Source organism: Dipodomys spectabilis, unplaced genomic scaffold (genome assembly GCF_019054845.1).
Source record: "Dipodomys spectabilis isolate Male_0828 unplaced genomic scaffold, ASM1905484v1 ptg000514l, whole genome shotgun sequence".
Lineage (NCBI taxonomy): Eukaryota > Metazoa > Chordata > Mammalia > Rodentia > Heteromyidae > Dipodomys > Dipodomys spectabilis.
The window spans coordinates 769,978-790,352 of record NW_024871191.1 but is presented as its reverse complement, the minus strand read 5'-3'; the positions used below and the strand labels follow the sequence as shown (position 1 = coordinate 790,352).

Genomic DNA, 20,375 nt, shown 5'->3' with positions numbered 1-20,375 from the left:
AATTGCAGAGCTTCTGCATGGCAAAGGACATAGCTAGCAAGATCAATAGAAAGCCCATGGATTCGGAGATCTTCATTAGCCATACAACGGACAAGGGTCTCATATCTAAAATATGCCTAGAACTCAAAAAACTATGTTTTCACAGCATTATTTACCATAGCTAAGATATAGAACCAACCCAGATGCCCCTCAGTGGATGAATGGATGAAGAAAATGTGGTATATATACAAAATGGAATGCTTTGCTTCCATCAGAACGAATGACATTGTCCCATTTGTTAGGAAATGACAAGACTTGGAAAAAAATATGTTAAGTAAGCCAGGCCCAAAGAAACAGAGGTCCCATGGTTTCCCTTATTTGCAATAACTAGTATATGTCTGAGTCAAGCAGGATAGGTCAGATAAGCTGATGTTAGGGAAATATACCCAAAGATAAGTATTCAAGTGATTTTTCTTTAATCCAATTGTTTCTAATATATTTATAAGATGATTTCTATGTTGCTTTGTATGTCTCTCTCCCACGGTTTAATGCCTGCTTTCACTGTATTTTCTGTTGGTATAATTTTTGGAGGGGAAGGGAAAAAATATCATTTAAATTGGGATACAGTTGGACCCATTGCAACAATGAGATATACAAGTCGTTATGTCGTAAAACGAACTTTACAACGTTGATGGGGGAGAGGATCAGGTGTCAGAGCTAGTGGGAGTTTGGGAAGGGAGAGGAAGGAGAAACAAAAAGGAGGCAACAATGCTTGATAAGAAAGGTATTCGTTATTTTGCCCATGTTATTGTAACTCCTCTGTACTGTATTTTCACAATAAAAAGAAAGAAAATGAATTACACTTCATATATAAAAAATGTTCTGTCCTCAATTCAGCAGGAAATACACTAACATTGGAACAACACAGAGAAGATTAGAATGGCCCCTGTGCAAGGATGACATGCAAATTCTTGAAGTGTTCCATATTTTTACAACAGGTGCTGGAGGGTATGTTGACAGAAGGGAACCCTACCGAATCCTTGGTGGGAGTGTAAACTTGTTCAAAAACTTTGGAAAGCAGTATGGAGGTTCCTCAAAAGGCTCCACATAAAGCCCCCCGGGACCCAGCAATCCCACTTTTGGGCATTCACCCAAATGATCACAAACAAGACCACAATAAAACTAACAGTACAACTATGTTTACTGCAACATTATTTACGATAGCTAAGGTATGGAACCAATTCCGATTCCCCTCAATTGATGAATGGAGCAAGATAATGTGATAGATAGATAGATAGATAGATAGATAGATAGATAGATAGATAGATAGATAAATAGATAGATAGATAGATAGACAGACAGATAGACAGATTCATTCTATGCCTCCATCTGAAAGAATGACATCACTCAATTTGTTAGGAAATGGAAAGACTTGGAAAAAAACTTATTAAGTGAAGTAAGACAAGTCCAAAGAAACATAGGACCCCTGCTTTCCCTTATTTTCAGTTACTAATATATATCTGGGATAAATAAAAAAGGTCAAAAGCTATGTGCATATGACTAGATAAGATGAGGTTAAGGGAAATGTACTCCAAGATATTGACACAAGTGGTTTTTTCTTTCGTGCTATTGTTTTTAATGGACTTACAATGTATGATGTGATTTTTTTTTGTTTCTTTATATGTTCCTCCCCCATTTTATAACACCTGTTTTCACTGCATTTGAAGTTGGTGCACCAATATCTTATATATATGCTTCTCTAATTTGGGTAGGGGAAAGGTAAAAACACAATGTTTAAATAGGGATACAGGTTGACCAATTGTAACAATGAGATGCACAAGACACTATGATGAAAAATGAAGGTTATATTTAGGCAGGGTGGGGGAGACGGGGAGAAGAGGCTACTTGTGGAGGTTAGAGAGAAAGGATGGTGGGGGGAAATAAAGGAGGAGGTAACAATGCTTTTAAGGAAATGTACTCATTACCTTTCTCATGTAAATGTGACCCCTGTGTGCAGTATTTTTCCAATAAAAATGTATGAAAATGATCTGAGAAGGAAAAGTTTATTTTCCCTATATAATATTGTTAACAAAGAAATTAATGCAAAACACTGACATGAAAGTATTTTGCAAAAGTGTGTGTGTGTGTGTGTGTGTGTGTGTGTGTGTCTGTGTGTCTGTGCACGCCCGCGCACATGTGAGTACTCGTGCATTTGTGTTGGCATGCTCAGAGTTTGAACTCAGGACTTCAAGGTCTTTCTAGGCATTTCCTCTCTAGATTGATGAGGTTCTATATAAGCTACATCACCATTCCTGGCTCTTTGGTAGTTCATTAAAAGTTTTGAAAAATAATCTTATGAATTTGTTTTTTTGCTCTGATTGTCTTCCAACTGTTATCCACAGATCTGGCGCTCCTGAGTAGATATCCCAAGTAGACAGGATTACAGGTGTGGCCATCCAGCACAAGGCTTTAAAAATAATTTTAAAAGTAGAAAAATATTTACTTCAAGGGAGCCTGTTTTATTATCTACTAATTTTAAAGCATTTTGGACTGATTGTATGTGAATTCATTTCGCTTCTGGATTCTTAAAAACTGTAAGTGATGATATTTGAAAGTTTTATTACTTTTTAAAAAGGAAACGAACTATGGGACAGAAGAAATTTGCCCCTCCTTGGACCTCAATTTATGCGCTCAGTTCTGTGCATGATAAGCCAATGTCACCAAAACAATCTGGGTTGAAGACAAAATGTAACAGAAAAAAATAACCATGGGCATTGCTATGATATTATTTCTTGGATAACATGAATATTGAACTGAGAGTGTAAGAGAATGGAGAGATTTTAATTATCATTTTGTATTGCTGAAAGACTGTTGGAAACTTTAACTCATTTCCTTCCTCACTGTGTGTCTTTGGGCCATAAAATTCGTGCCTTTAATTACAATTTTTCCCAACATTAAAATGGTAATAACATTAGCATTAAAGCAAATTTTATCTTAAGAATTAAGAAATAAAACTTGTGAAATACTTAACATAAAATTCTATGAATGAGCTTTGAGTTTAGCCAGCAGTTTTTTAAAATACTAAATAGAACGCAATAAGTATTACAGAAACCATTACATGTAGTGAATAACCAGATGTAATGTTATCTATTTACTATGCTCTGCTTCGAAGGAAGCCAGATGGATAACTTGTCATGCTGCACATCAAGATGATTATCTTATGTCTTCGTAGTTTAAAAATATCAGGGACAGAATCATGAAGTAATGTTGTAGATTGAGGTTAAGTCCATATAAAAAAGTACAAACCTGATAAAACATAAACATATCTCAGCAGTATATTGTTTTTTACATCATTTAAGTTACATTGTAAAGATAGGGAAAATCTAGCAGAATAAATTCTCTTTTTGATATATTTTCATAGGTCCTAAGAAGGATGAACTCTTTCCTCACTCTTGTAGAGGCATCATCAGATGAGAGGAAATGTATTTTTTTATTTGCTTCCTTCCATTTATTCTTCAGTTTGAAATCTGAACTACATGAGACTGAAAGAAGCTAAGGGAAATTAGACTCGCAGGCTTTGGAAAGAGCAATCAACATAAAATAAATAAAATACGTATAGCCTTGTAAAAGGTACAACTAAATTGAGTTATATAGTCTCAAGTGTAAACAGAAAACGATTTAAGCAATATCATGTTATTAAAAATTGAAAAATGTTAGGAATTTGATTTTTTTCCTTTCTACTATATTGAATTAAGTATTGATTTTGTATAGAGAGATTAAAGATGAGATTAACAAAAGTTCTGAATAGACCTGTTTTCCAAAAATCCCTGAAAATCACCAGTGGGTTTACAAAGTTGGGTTTAATACCACTTCCATGTTGGCTTAATGCTTTGTGAACAGAAGTCAATATAGAGAAATGCAATTCAAAATTACTATGATACTACTTCATAACTATTAAAACTAATCAAAACATCAAAGGAGCCAGGTGTGATGGTAAAGGCTAGTAAGTGCAAGCAGTTAGGAGGTTGGAGTAAGAGGATTTGAGTTTAAGGCCAGTCTGGGGTACTGCACATCGTAAAAACCTGCCTTTATAAAAACTCTAAAGGTAATAATGTTGGTGAGAGTGTAGAGAAATAAAATTTTCTTCACTCTTGTTCAAAATACAGGTTAGTATTCTCATTGTAGAAAGTAGTATGCAGTTTTCTAAAGAAATGCAAAGTTGAAATATTATCTGACCCACCAATCACATGATTATTTCTGTATGAGTAACTCTTAAGTATATCTGTATTTCATTGTTATTCACATTATTCACATCAACAGCCAAGATATAAATCGAAGTTAAGTTTTCAACTACAGACTAATAAAACAACTGTGGTACATGAACAAATATATTTTTCTGTTTCATCTTTTAAATAGCAAAATACTTCTCCCATTAGCCACAACTTACAATGACTTGAAAGATGTATTCTAAATGAAGAAAAACGTTGTCTTCTGATCTTTGTAAAACCACACACACACACACATACACACACACACACACGCACACTCACACACACACTCACACACCCCAACCTCAAACATTAAGAGAGAAATTTTTTAAAAGTAAAGCAAATGAGAATTGCTGAGGCATTTAGTTTACAATGTAGAAGGTAGTAGATAGACGGGATGACCAAGTATAGAGTTGTAATGTACAACATGAGGATAAAGGAGACAACACTGGCCTTACATAGGAATGAAGCTACGTAAGTCGGAGTTGCTCTTCCTAGTAGGGGTTGCTCTTTTAGTTGTTCTTACTAAAGAACAAGATAAGATGAACGTAATTCTTTAAATATGCCTGCCTGCAGAAATACTAACAAACAATATAGCAATAATGTTGTATGCTCAGCACAGAACAAAATGTCAAATTAAAATGCATGCGATTATCCTTGATGTAAACTATTACAAATAAGGGAAACCAGGGGACCTTTGGTTCATTAAGTCTGGCTTACTTCACTTATATTTTTTCCAAGATTTTCCATTTTCTTTCAAATGAGGTGATATCATTCTTTCCCATGGAAGCATAGTATTCCATGTGTGTATATGTGTATGTGTGAATGTGTGTGTGTGTGTGTGTGTGTGTACGTGTGTGTGTCACATTTTTTGATCCATTCATCTACTGAGGGGCAACTGGGTTGATTCCATATCTTAGCTATGGTAAATAATACTGTGATAAACATAATTGTGTTGGTAGCTTTAGTGAGGCATTGTTTGTGGTCACTTGGGTAAATGCCCAGAAGTGGGATTACTGGGTAATAGGGAGAGCATTATTTTGTACATCAAGGATAATCTTAGTAGATGAGCAGAATAGTTCAATAGCTATGTACATATGACTGTATAAGGTGATTCCAAGTGAAGTGAACTCCAAGATATGTTTTTGTTGTTGTGGTTCTTAATGTGTTATGTGATTTCTTTTTATCCTTTTGTGTTTTCCCCACCTATAGTTTATCCCATGTAGTCACTGTATTTGATTTGATACCTGGATATTGTAAATATGTTGATCTGAACCAGGGAAAGGAAAGGGAAAAAAACAAAATGGTGAGACAAAAGGGGAACCTATGCAACAGTGATATTCACAAGACAATATGTTGGACATAATCTTGGGGGTGGTGGGGGTGGTGTTGGGAGGGAAGAGGGAAAAAATGGGGGAAAAGATAACAAGTGAGAAAAGAAATGAATTCATTACCTTACTTACATAACTATAACCCCTCTGTACTTTACCTTGACAATAAAATTTAAAATAAAATAAAATAAATGAGAGCAGCAATACAGGAGATGGGAGTGGGAGAAATACTATACTATACAAAGAAGAGTAGAACAGCTATGAGAGCAGTAATTTTACTTTAATATAGGAAGCAATAAACTAGCATACAGATTTTCAGATGTCAGTCACTAAAAATGGAAAACAAAATGCACAATCAGTAGACCAAGAAAGATAAAATAGAAAACTAAACAATTAAGGTGAAAGAATGACTTGGATCAAGAATATCAAACGACACAATTAGGAAACAAATAACAAGCTGGTAAGTTTAAAAAATATTGCCCATAATTATATTAAATGTTTTTTACATCACAATTTGTTAGAACTATAATTCAAATCATATTTTAATAGTATATCATTTTAATAATAGGTTACTTATTACTGATTTCTTAATATTGAATATTTAATATATAATTTTAGTAGCTATAGAAAAGGAGAAAGTGAAACTAATTTTAATAATATATTTCATGAATTGAAAAATTGAGAAGCATTAAAATTTAAACAAATAATATATCATTATTGTTTCATTTCTGTGAATTAATGTAATATTTCAAAGTGTATCCTACACTTAGCGCTCATCTTAACATCAAATAATAAATTATTGCACATGACTCTTTGTATTAGGTGGGAGGGTTCAGCACTATGGTAAAATTCACACCACATAGTACACGAGGGTATGACTCCTCTCATATCACTTAAGTTATAGAAATTTGATTTCTACTTGCATGTTAAATTCCTGTCTAGGTGACATCGATAAAATTATATACAATTATATAAACGAGGAGTATTTCAGATGATAGATAAAAGTCATATTCATTAATTAATTTTTTTATTAATTTCAACCAAATAAATATTTATAGAGAGACTGAATTTCTGAGTAGATGATGGTGTACGTGTGCCAGAGTATACATTGTTTCTACAATTTGATTTAATTTTTCATAAGGGGTTAAATGTATAATATTGGATATATAAAAGTAAACTGAATGTTTATTCCATTAGTATTTTGCCACTTGTCTAATCCCAATATAAATTATCCATGTGTTTGAAATAATGAAATTAACAACAGATATAAGCCAGGTGAATCAGTCTGTAGTAGGCAAGTATTTTCCCCTTTATTTTGATTAGTCCTCTTTTACACGACGGAATATTCTTGGGAAAAGGTGCTCCAGGCTGACCACGACGCAGAATATTAGGGTTTGATCTATCAAAAGAGAAGGAAGAAAGGGGAACCTTCCTTCCAAAAGTATGCTCCAAGGGATATGATCTGTTCTATGGTGGTGACTTGGAAATGAACATCTTTCACAGTCAACCTTGAAAAGCCACCTTGATAGATCATTTCTGTAAGTGGTTACACAGGATCATTTATGTCTTTGCAAGGAAGCCAGATTGCCTCATTTTGTGACAATTAAAACAGCAATTTAGTCAGCTATTCTTTGTACCATTAGGAGAAAAACCCCTAGATCTCTTAAAAACAAAAACTAAAACTAAAACCAAAAAAACCAACAACAAACACACAGAACAAAACAGAACAACAACAACAACAACAAAATTCCAGTAAGCACAGCCAGGCAGTGCTTCCATCACAGCATACATGAAGTCAAGCAAAAAACAGAAGCTCAGAGTCATGTAGCAGATAACTAAATAATTTTATGAGGCAGACTGAAATGAGACTCGAGAGAGAGTCTGAAAGACTAATCAGAGAGACTAAAATTGGACACTCATTGATTAAAAATTGAATTCCTTGTAGAACAAGTAAATCATAAAAAGCGTGTGTATGTGAGAACAAGACAACAGACCAAATTCCAGAAATGCACATTTTCTTAGAGGTCAGTTTAATGAATTATCAATGGAAATCTTTGAATTCTTAAATATTTGACCTTTTGTGAGTAAAGGCCAATTGCTGAAGAGAAAGAAAATGTCATCACTCTGTTAAGAGGTCCAATATCAAATTAGGAATAATCAAGTACATATTTGTAATAAAAAGAGAAAAGTATCTTTCCAAATGAGGGTTTCATTTGTTTTGATGTAACAGTTCTTGATTTATGTGATAGCCATTACCATACAATTGATCCAGTCTCATAGCTGAATTGATATTGACTTCAGTATTCTCACATGAAGGTAAAGAGAAAATTTACAAATGTCTGATGAAATAAGTTGAGAGTGAAGTGTTCTAATAGTGATATCTGAGGTTTAAACAAAGGTGAACAGGTGGATTTTATTTTCTAAAAATCCCCCATTTTTAGCCTGGTGCCAGTGGATCCCAGCTGTAATCATAGCTACTGAGGAAGCTGAGATCTGAGGATTGTGGTTCAAAGCCAGCATTGGCAGGAAAGTCTCTGAGACTCTTCTCTCCATTTTACTACAAGAAAACCAGAAGTGGCACTGTGGCTCAAAAAGTAGAGCACTCACCTTGTGTTAGAGCTCAGGGACAGTGCCCAAGCCCAGACTTCAAGCTCCTCGACAAGCAATAACAACAAAAAAAAATCTCCCTTTTCTTTGACTGCCTACATCTATTCCTGATATTCAACAAAGAGGCCATTTTATCACCCACTACATTTAAGTCCTATCCTAGCTACTGTAATACAATGAATTGGTACCTTATGTCAAAAGATTCATCTTTGCAAAAACAAATAATAGCAGTGGTAATTTTTTCCAGTCCTTAACTTTGGGCCTGGGCCCTGAACATGGTTATGCTGGTAGCTTTAATGTGAGCTTGTTTGTTATTTATTGGATTACTGCCCATGAAGAGAATTACTGGGTCATATGTGAGATCTATATTTAGTCTTTTGAAGAAACTCCATACTGCATTCCAGAGTGGTTTAACAAGTTTAATTTCCCACCATCAACATAATAGAGTTCCCATTTGGCTACATCCACGCCAACTTATGCTATTGTTAGTTTTCTTGATAATGGCCATTCTAACTGGGATGAGGTAGAATTATAGTTCTCTTTCTTTGGTGAGTTCCTCTCTGATTTGGGAATGAGTCTAATTCTAGCTTCATAGAATGTTTAATAATTCCATTTACCTTTCTATTCCATTGAGGACTTAGATCTGTGTATTGTAAGTTCTTTGCAGGCCTTAATTTCATGGTTCATTCATTGAGTCCTAGATTTTTCCGATATGGGAAGTAGTTTATTGACATTTCATTTTCATTACTTCTTTTTTTTTAACCAAATTTTTTGTTTCTTTATTTTTTAAATGTTTATTTTATTGTAAAGATGCTGAACAGAGAGATTACAGTTACATAAGTAACGCAATGAATGCATTACTTGTCAATCATTGTTACCCCTTCTCTTATTGTTGGTCCACTATCCCTTCCCTCCCCCCACCCTGCCTGAGGTCGTAGTTTGTTTCCAATATACTGTCCTGTGGGTTTCCTTGTTGCATTTCCTTGTTCCTGTGTCCTTGTTTCCGCATTTTGTTATTTCCCTTACCCTCCCCAGATTAGACAAATGTATATAAAGTTGCAGGGTAACAAAATCAAGGACAGTGACAATGGGGGATATGCCATAGTGGGAAGAACATACAAAGGAAACAAAAAAAATGCATAGTATATTTAAAACAATCACAACAAAGAGAGACCTCATGTGTCCATGTCTTGGGGTTCATTTCACTTAGCATCATCTTATATGGGCATATGTACATAGCTTTTGAGCTTTTCAATTCATCTGATAAGATTATTCTATATGTATACTAATTATTGCAAATAAGGAAACTATGGGAGTTAAATTTCTTTGAGACTGGCTTTCTTCACTTAATATGATTTTTTTCAATATTTCCATTTCCTAATTCTCTAGTGTCCCTATCTTGGGGTTCATTTTGCTTAACATCATCTTATATGATCATATGTACATAGCTTTTGACCTCTTCTGCTTGTCCTAGACATATACTAGTTATTGCAGATAAAGAAAACCATTGGGATCTATGTTTCTTTGGGTCTGGCTTACTTCATTTAATATAATTTTTTCCAAGTCTTTCCATTTCTTTTTTTTTTTTTTTTTACCTCTGTCATTTTTTTTAAATTGAATTTAATTTTATTTGTGAACATACTGTACAGAGGAGTTACAATTACGTGGGCAGGATAATGCATACATTTCTTACCAAGCATTGCAGCCTCCTCCTTTGTTTACCCTTCACATCCCTTCCCAGCCTCCCCCCTCCCCCCCCAATCCCAATCCTTCTCCTTCCCCCCCCACCCCCCTCCCACCGACGTTGTAAAGCTAGTTTTGGACATGACAACTGGTACTTCTCATTGTTGCAACAGGTCCACCTGTATCCTTAAACAACTGGTTTTTCCCCATCTCCTCCACAAGTTATACTGACATCAAATATAGTGAAAGCAGGGGTTATACTGTGGGGGAGGGATATACAAAGCAACAAAGAGATAATCTTATAAATGCGTTAGAAACACATGCATGAAAGAAAAAAACAATAAAATACACATCTAAGGGTTCATTTTCCTGACATCACATTATCTGACCTTTTCCGCTTGACTCATACATATACTATATATTGCAAATAAGGGAAACCATGGGACCTATGTTTCTTTGGGCCTGGCTTACTTCACTTAATATAATTTTTTCCAAGTCTTTCCATTTCCTAACAAATGGGGCAATGTCATTCTTTCTGATGGAGGCAGAGAATTCCATTATGTATATATACCACATTTTCTTGATCCATTCATCTACTGAGGGGCATCTGGGTTGGTTCCATATCTTAGCTATGGTAAATAATGCTGCAATAAACATAGTTGTGCGGGTAGCTTTAGTGTGGTCTTGTTTGTAAACATTTGGGTAAATGCCCCAAAGTGGGATTGCTGGGTCATAGGGGAGTTCTATGTGAAGTCTTTTGAGGAACCTCCATACTGCTTTCCAAAGTGGTTGAACAAGTTTACATTTCCACCAAAAATGAAGTAAGGTTCCTTTCTGTCCACATCCCCTCCAGCATCTGTTGTTGTTAGAGTTCTTGATTTTTGCCGTTCTAACTGGAGTGAGGTGATATCTCAATGTTGTTTTGATTTGCATTTCTTTTATGGCTAGGGATGTTGGACATTTCTTCATGTGTCTATTGGCCATCCTTCTTTCTTCTTCAGAGAAGTTTCTCTTTAAGTCTTTTGCCCACTTATTTATTGGGCAGTTGTTTCTTTGTGGATTTGTTGTTGGGGGGTTTAATTTTTTGAGTTCCAAGTATATTTTAGATATGAGACCCTTGTCTGTTGTATGGCTAGTGAAGATCTTCTCCCAATCCGTGGGCTTTCTATTGATCGTGCTAGCTATGTCTTTTGCCCTTCAGAAGCTCTGCAACTTTATGCAATCCCATTTGTCCAACCTTTCTTTGATTTGTTGTGTTTCCGGGTCTCTATTCAGAAAATTTCGGCCTGAGCCAAGGAGACCTAGGGTTTCTCCTATTCCATCCTGTAATGTTTTCAGAGTGTCTGCTTTGACTTCAAGGTCTTTGATCCATTTGGAGTTGATTCTGGTGCAGGGTGATATATAAGGATCTAGCTTTAGTTTTCTACATGTAGTTAACCAGTTTTGCCAGCACCATTTACTGAAGAGGTTGTCTTTCTTCCATTCTATTGTTTTAGCTCCCTTATCGAAGATTAGATGGCTATAGGTCTGTAGGTTCATTTCTGGGTTTTCAATTCTATTCCATTGGTCCTGAGGTCTGTTCTTATGCCAAGACCAAGCTGTTTTGATTACTATGGCTTTATAGTAGAGGTTGAAGTTTGGTATTGATATTCCTCCAGCAGTGTTCTTTCCATTGAGGAGCGTTTTTGCTATTCAGGGTCTTTTATTGTTCCATATGAATTTTTGGATTGCCTCTTCTATTTCCTTGAAGAATGAGGTTGGAATTTTGATAGGTATTGCATTGAATTTGTAGATTGCTTTGGGAAGTATGGCCATTTTCATGATGTTAATCTTTCCAATCCAGGAGCATGGGAGGTTTTGCCATTTTTTAAGTTCTGTGTTGATTTCCTTTTTTAAGATTTTAAAGTTTTCATCATAGAGGTCCTTCACTTCTTTAGTTAAGTTAATTCCTAGGTATTTTATTTTTTGTGGGGCTATTACAAATGGAGTTGCTTTCCTAATTTCAGCCACACTTTTCTCATTGTTGGCATACAGAAAAGCCATTGATTTTGGGGGGTTAATTTTATAACCTGCTACTTTGCCAAAGTTTTGAATCAGCTCGAGTAATTTGGGAGTGGAGTATATGGGATTCTTTAAATACAAGATCATGTCATCTGCAAAGAGGGAGAGTTTTATTTCTTCTTTCCCTATTTGGATCCCCTTTATGTCTGCATCTTGTCTTATTGCTGTAGCTAGGCATTCTAATACTAGATTGAAGAGAAGTGGAGAGAGTGGGCATCCTTGTCTTGTTCCTGAGTTAAGAGGAAATGGCTTTAGTTTTTCACCATTGAGTATAATGCTGGCTGTAGGTTTGTCATATACAGCCTTTATTGTATTGAGGAATGTTCCATGGCTTCCTAATTTTTCCAAAACCTTCATCATAAAGGGGTGTTGGATCTTGTCGAATGCTTTTTCTGCATCTATTGAGATAACCTTGTGGTTCTTATTCTTGCTCCTGTTGATGTGATGAATAATATTAATTAATTTGTGTATATTGAACCAGCTTTGCATCCCTGAAATGAATCCTGTTTGATCATGGTGTATGATTTTTTGGATGAATTGTTGAAGTCGATTGGCCAAAATTTTGTTGAGAAGTTTTGCATCAATGTTCATCAAAGAAATGGGTCTATAGTTCTCTTTTTTGATGAGTCCCTGCCTGGTTTTGGGATGAGGGTTATGATGGCTTCATAGGATGTGTTCGGTAGTGAGCTTTCTCTTTCAATTTCATTGAAGAGTTGGAGGAGTATTGGTGTGAGCTCTGCTTTGAAGGGCTTGTAAAATTCCGCTGTAAAACCATCTGGTCCTGGACTTTTCTTAGCTGGGAGGTCTCTTATTGCTGTTTCTATTTCAATGCTTGATATGGTCCGGTTAAGCTGGTTTAACTCATCTTGGTTTAGTTTTGGCATGTCAATATTTGCTAGGAAAAGGTCCATTTCTGTCAAGTTCTCAAACTTATTAGCATAAAGTTTTGAGAAGTATTCCCTTATAATGTTCTGAGTCTTGGTTGTTTCCGTGGTGATGTTTCCATTCTCATCTCTGAGTTTATTAATTTGGGTGTGTTCTCTTCTTTTTCTGATCAGATTTGCTAAGGGTCTGTCAATTTTGTTAAGTTTTTCGAAGAACCAACTCTTTGTTTTGTTGATTCTTTCTATAGTTTTTTTGGATTCTAATTCATTTAATTCTGATTTAATTTTCATTATTTCTTTCCGTCTACTGGATTGGAGTTTATCTTGCTGCTCTTTTTCAAGGAGGTTTAGATGTGTCATTAAATTGCTAGTTTCAGATCTCTCCAATTTGTTGATGTAGGAGCTCAGAGCTATAAACTTGCCTCTGAGTACTGCCTTTGCTGTGTCCCAGAGGAGCTGGTAATTTGTGTGTTCATTTTTGTTGAATAGCATGAACATTTGAATTTCCTTTCTAATCTCTTCCATGACCCACTCTTGATTCAGCAGTGTGTTGTTCAGCCTCCATGTGATACCGGACTTTCTTTGGTGGCTTTTGGTGTTGAGTTCTAATTTTATTCCCTTGTGGTCAGAGAGAATGCAAGGTATAACTTCAATGTTTCTGAACTTAGACAAGTTTGCTTTGTGGCCTAAAATGTGGTCTATTTTAGAAAACGTTCCATGTGCTGCTGAGAAAAACGTGTATTCTGATGCTGCTGGGTGAAATGTTCGGTAGATATCTGTTAAGTCTAGTTGATCTATGCAGCTGTTTAAATCTGCGGTTTCTCTGTTGAGTTTTTGCCGAGTTGATCTATCTAGTGGGGAGAGTGGTGTGTTAAAATCCCCAACAATTAACGTCTTAGGATCTATATGGGATTTGAGGAAAAGTAATGTTTCTTTGATAAATTTGGGTGCTCCATTGTTTGGCGAATAAATATTTAGAATTGTAATATCCTCCTGAAGGACAGATCCTTTAATTAGTATGTAGCGACCTTCTTTATCTCTTGTCACCAATTTTAATTTGAAGTCTATTGTATCTGATATTAGGATTGCAACTCCCGCCTGTTTATGGGGGCCGTTGGCTTGGTAGATTTTGTTCCAGCCTTTAACATTGAAAATGTGTTTGTTTTTACGGGCAAGATGTGACTCCTGCAGGCAGCAGATAGAAGGGTCTTGTTTTTTAATCCAACTAGACAGTCTATGTTGCTTAATTGGAGAGTTCAGTCCGTTAACGTTAAGAGATAGGACTGGAGGTATTTGTGAGTTGCTGCCATGTTATCCACCTTCTTGGGGGCTGCGAAAACTGGGTTCTTCCTATGGTTCTTGGATTCTCAGTTTGGGTGCAGTTTCTTGGCCTTTGTTGCGGTCTTGTTGGTTTTCTATGTGTAGGACATCTTTAAGAATCTTTTGTAGGGCTGGTTTGGTGGAGATGTATTGTTTCAATGTTTCTTTGCTATGGAAGATTTTTATTTGGCCTTCAGTTATGAAGGAGAGTTAAGCTGGGTACAGTATTCTTGGTTGATAGTTGTTTGTTTTTAGGGCATGGCATACATCATTCCAGGCTCTTCTTGCTTTGATTGTCTCTGCTGAGAAATCTGAGGTGATTCTAATTGGTTTCCCTTTATAGGTGATTACCCTTTTCTCCTTGACAGCTTTAAGGATCTTTTCCTTGGTCTGAGTTGATCCTGTGTGGATTATAATGTGACGGTGGGATGTCCTATTCTGGTCTGTTCTATTTGGGGTTCTAAAAGCTTCTTGTATCTGAATAGGCCTAAATTTTTGTATGTTTGGGAAGTTCTCTGCTAGAATCCTGTTAAACAAATTTCCTAGACCATTAACTTCTGTTTCTTGATGCTCCTCTATACCCATTATCCTTAGATTAGGCCTTCTGATGGTGTCTTCCAGGTGTTGGATAGATCTATCATATTTCTTGGACTTGTCTTGGATGGCTGTATGTTCTTTCTCTATAATATCTAGGCTGTCTTCAATCCCTGAGATTCGATCTTCTGCATGGTCTAACCTACTGTCAAGACTCTCTACTTTGTTTTTTATCTCTTTTGCTTCTAATTGGTCAGCTTTGATGGCTTCAAGTTCTTTGTTGAAGCTCTGTTTTAGGTCTTGTATGAATTTCTTTACTTCCTTAATTTGGTGTTCAGTGTTTGTTCTCAAATCACTTAGTTGATTGGTTATGGTTTCTTTGGACTCCCATTCCTTCTGTTGGGTTCCATTCAGCATTCCCTTTGTGGTCTCCCTGACTTCCTTCAGCTCTTTGTTAATGGATTCCATGAATGCCTTTAGTGATCCTTGTGTATTCTCAACCTGGTCTCTCAATTCCTGAATTACTCTTTGATTAGCTTCCTCCCGTTTGTGGGATTCCTGCAGTTCTCTTTCTTCCCATTCGAGGGATTCCTGCAGTTCTCTTTGAGTGTTCTCAGCCTGCTCACGCCATTCCTCCCTTTCTCTTTGAGTATTCTCAAGTTGTTCACGCAAATCCTGTATCAGTTTTTGAGTAGCTTCCTCACTCTTATGATATTCCTGTATAAACTTTTGGGATGCCTCCTCTCTCTCCCTATCACGCTCATTCAGAGTCCTTTGTAAGTTGTCAAACTTCTCATTTATCGTGTTTGCCACCAGTGTTTGTAGAGCTATTTGGGAACTCTCCTCTGGATTGTTCATTATCTGTTCTGACCCCTGATTATCAAGATTGGGAATTGAGATACCCTGATTTGCCATTTTTCTTGTGTTTTTCCGGCTTACTCTGCCCATTTGAGATGAAAATAGCACCAGTTTTGTGCTAGAACACTATCTTAAGGCAACCATCAACCAACATTTGCATTTATACAGTCAATAGTCTACAGATACAATCTAGTTCAACAGATACATCTATTCAACATCAAACAACTATATGTTAATGGGCTTCGAACCGTAGAGAAGAATTTGGAAAACCAGAAATTTTTAGGGTTAGGGAGAGATGTGGGTAAAAAATAGGAATAGATTGGTGTGTGGAGGCACAGGGAGAGTTAACTATGTCCTAATCTCAATGCAGGAAATAGGTTGGGTAGGATGCAAGTAGAGAGAGAGAGAAAAACAATAAAGGGAAAGGGAAATGAAAAGAGACCAGGAAAAAAAATAGAAACGTAAAAATTAATATAGCTATGGAAATTGAAAGACCATCTATTTAGAGAAGAATGTGAATATATTGAGAAAACAGGAGGGAGATAGAGAAGATGTGAAAACTTAAAAAAATGCTTAAAATATTATATAGGTATAAAGAGGTAGTACTGCTATTAAGGAATTCAAGTCTCAGAGGTTTTGGATTGAGTAATAAATTTGCGGACTAAGTGTGTACACAATGGGGGATAGGGTCTACTAGTTAACTATGGGTTTATCTGAGGATGTGCAGGACAAGAGTTAAGTCACATACAGAAGAACAAAAGAGAGGAAAAGGTGAAATGGATAAGAAAGGGAGAAAAAAAAAGATCAGAAGTTCAGTAGAGCTAGACAAAAAACAAAAAGATAATTAAGAAAGAAAGAATAAGAGAAAGAAGACAAGAAAAGAAAGGAAAACGCACATTCACGTATTCCTAAAATAAAAATTATAAGAGGGAAAAAAAAGTTACTGGAAAACAATTATTTTTTCAAAAAAGGCAAAAATTAAAGATTAATAAAAATTTTAGAAAAGGAAAAAAAAAATTTATATATATAAGGTACCAAAAAAAAAGAAAAAAAGGAAAAAGAAAAGAAGAAGAAGAAAAAAAAAAGTTCTTTGATTTTTTTTTTTTTTTTTGGGAGAGGTGGGAAAAATCCTGTATCTCCCTTTTGTCTGTAACCAGCCTCTTTTTGGAGTCTCTGGTCAGCTTGAGGTCCTGTGGCTTGATTGGTTTCTTAAGTCAGTTTGTTCAAACAGGCAGAAAAATGCTCTGCTTTACCCAAGATTTTGAGATCCCCCTCCCAGGTTAGTTTAATGGGAGGGTGATCTGCTTTGAGAATCACAAAAGAGGGGTGATGAGGCTAGGTTCTGGTAGAGTTGAGGCCTTTCAACAAACAGTAGCTTTTCCCTGGGGCTATTTTGTGAAAAACTCACAGAGCCCAGCCTGGAGCCATTCTCAGGGTTTCTGTTTTTCAATTGATTGTGGAGGCTGCTAGAGGGAGGGGCAGTCTCTGGCTCTGGTTACCCAGTGAGGAAAGCCACTCCAATGGCTGGTGCCTGAGCTGGGTGACTTTTCCCTGGATGGAGCTGAGTCTGGCAGTTCACTTCGCCGTTAAGTTCTTGTGACCTGCTAAATGACTCGTTTTATTCCAAGGCCTGAGTTGGAGCTGGCAGCTCCTCCGAGCTTTGTCGGTATCCAAGATGGAGATCACCGGTGCTGGCGGGGGAGGGATGGCCTTCCCTCCTCTGCTCCCTGAGAAGGAGTGAGGAAGTCAGGCTTCTACTCACGCCGAGTCTTGGATCCTGGGTCGTCTCTGGTCTGCAAACTGCAGGATGAAGATGTCTGCTCCTTGTCGGTTCTTGCTGGTGTTGAGTAGAATCCTCTCGCTCGCTGCGTCTGGCTCCTTCGTCCCGGACTCTCTGTGTGAGCGCTCAGGTATGGCCGCGGCTGTGGTCACCGCTGCAACCCTGCCGTTGCCGCGGTGGCTGCTGGCAAGCGCTCAGATGTGTCTCCTTGTCTTGGCTTCCCCTCTCTTTTCTAACTCTCTGTTCTGTGATGGCACACTTGGTGTGATTCTCTGGCTTAGGACTGTTCACTGGAACTCTAAAACTGCTTTCTATGCGAGAGCTTGTTCAGATTCCAGCTTCTCCTCCGCCATCTTCCCAGAACCTCCTCTTCATTACTTCTTGTGTGTTACTTCTTGGTTCAGATCGAGTACAGGAAAGCATTAATTTCTCTAGGATTCTCCAGGTGATTAGCATAAGGTTTGCAAATATGCTCTTATAACGTTCTCAATTTTGCTTATTTCTGTTGTGATATCTCATTTTTGTCTCTAATTTTCTCTATTTGGGTGAGTTCTCTTATTCTATTTTGGATTTTATATTATGAAGGTGATATACAGAGGGGTGGGTTACATTTACATAAGTAATGAATACATTTTTAACAGTGTTACCTTTCCTTATTTTCTCCTGCTTCCTCCAACCCCGACAACCCACTCCCCCAAAGTTGTAAAGTTCATTTCTAACATAGTGTCTAGTGTATAGCACTGTTGCTTTGGTTAAACTTTTTCCCGCCATTTCTGTGATTTTCCTTCCCTTCCCCAAATCAAATTAACTTATGTATAAGAGAAAGGATACAGAAATCAAAAACAGTGAATACCAAAGGGTAAAACTAAATATACATAACTAAAAACAGTTCACTATACAATCATCTTGTATCCATTTTTGGAACTCATTTCTATAAGCATTATTTTATATGGTGATATGCATATAGCTATTAGAGCTATTGTGATCTTTCCAGGAATATCCTAAACACATTCTAGTTTTTCCAAATGAGTAAAAACATGTACTCTTATGTTTCTTTTGGGCTGGCTTGTTAAACTTATCATGTTTTTAAGTCTTTCCATTAACTAACAAATTTGGGCAATGTCATTCATTCTGATGAAAGCATAGAGTTTTGTCATGAATACATACAAAATTTTCTTGATCCATCATTGCTGCATCATAGGTGAGCACTATTGAGGAATCTCTGTACTTCTTCACAGATTATTTGAACAAGTTTAAATTTCCACCAATAGTGTACTAATGTTCCATTTTGGCCACATCCCCACAAGCCCAGCATCTGTTATTATTAGTTTTCTTCATAATGGTCATTCTAATGGCATGGGGTGGAATCTCAACGTAACCTTGATTTGCATTTTTATGGCCAGAAATGTTGCATATTCATTCATGTGTCTATTGGCCTTCATATTTCTTCTTCAATTAGGTTCCTTTTTAAATCTTTATCCCTCTTATTAACAGGGCTGTTGTTTCTGTGAGGATTTGTTTTTTTTTGGGGGGGGGGTTAACTTTTGGGGCTTTAAATGTATTTGAGAACCATTACCTGTTGCAGAGCAAGTAAAGATCTTGATCTGCTGGCTTTCTATTTATCTATCTATATAATTTCTCTTCTTATATTTGGTAAGGGACTCTCAAGTCTGTTAAGTTATTGAAAGATACAATTCTGTTTTGTTGATTCTTTTTAAGTTTTATTTTGTCTCTAGTTATTTTTGACTTAATTTTTTATTTGTTTCTGTCTACTGCTTTGGGTTTTGTATTGTTCCTGTTTTCAAGGAGCTTGTGGTACATAATAAAATATTCATTTGAGATATCCCTAATTGCTTGATGTAGGCACTCAGAGCTATAAATTTTCCTCTAAGTACTGCATTTACTGAAGCCCAGAGGAGCTGGTATTTTGTGACTTCCTTTTTGTTAAATTCCCCAAAATTCCAGATTTCTATTCTAATCTCTTCAGTGTCCGACTGGTCATTCAGCAACGTGTGGTTGTCTTCATGGGTTTGAGAATTTTTTTGCTTAAGTTATGTAATTCTAAGTTTATTCTGTTGTGGTCTGACAAGATATGAGAATTCAAATAATTTTTCTTTCAATTTGGACAGAACTTATGTGAGAAATAAGATATGTTCTATTTTGGAGAATCTTCCATGAACTGCTGTCAAAAATGTCTATTCTGAAATATATTCTGTAGATGTCTGTTAGGGCAAGGTTGTCAATGTAATTCTTTAGGTCTTCAGTTTGTTGGTTGAGTTTTTCCTGGATAGGCCATCCATGGATGACAATGATGTGTTGAGATTTGTTTTCAGGTTAAGTAGTATTTGGTTGATGAAGTGGGGTGCTCCAGGATTCAGGGCTAATGGAGTTGCATTTATTAATATGTAATGTCTATTCCTACTAATTTCATTTTGAATTTTATTTTTTCTTATGTTAGCAATTCTACTGTGGTCTGTTTATGGTGTCCATTTGCGCGAAAATTTTACTTCCAATCTTTCAGTTTGAGTATGGGTTTGTTTTTGTTAATAAAATGTGTCTCTTGTAGGAAGTAGATGGATGTGTCTTGCTTTTTAATGCTGCTATGTCTTCTATTTGGAAATTTAAGTCCAGTGATATTGAGAGGTAAGACTATGAAATATCTGATAAGTCCTGCTATGTTATACACCTGCTCTTAACAGCGATGCCTCATCTACTCTTAATATATTTACCTTATTTTTTGGTAGGGAGCATTGTATATAACCAGTTACTGTTCTTGATCTTCTCTATGTAAGATATATTTAATTAACTTCTATACTGCTGATTTGGTGAAGATACATTTTTTTCAAATTTTCTTCATCATGAAATATTTTTATATATCCTTTAAACGTAAAGGAGATTTTTGCTTGGTAGCAAGTTCACGTTTGGTAGTTTTTTGCCTTTATGTTTGACATGTATCATGCCAAGCTCTGTTTTTACCATATCAGCTAAGAAATCTATATTTATTATGACTGTATATCCTTTATAAATAATCAATCTTTTCACTATGGCAGGTTTAAAAATGCTTTTCTTG

The 20,375-nt window shown here is 36.1% G+C and overlaps 1 non-coding gene across 1 annotated transcript; it reads left to right on the top strand.

Moving 5' to 3' along the window:
- Positions 1–863: 863 nt before the first annotated feature.
- Positions 864–970, top strand: LOC122099447. Its single transcript, XR_006145922.1, has one exon. It is a non-coding gene; the product is annotated as a U6 spliceosomal RNA (small nuclear RNA).
- Positions 971–20,375: the final 19,405 nt, after the last annotated feature.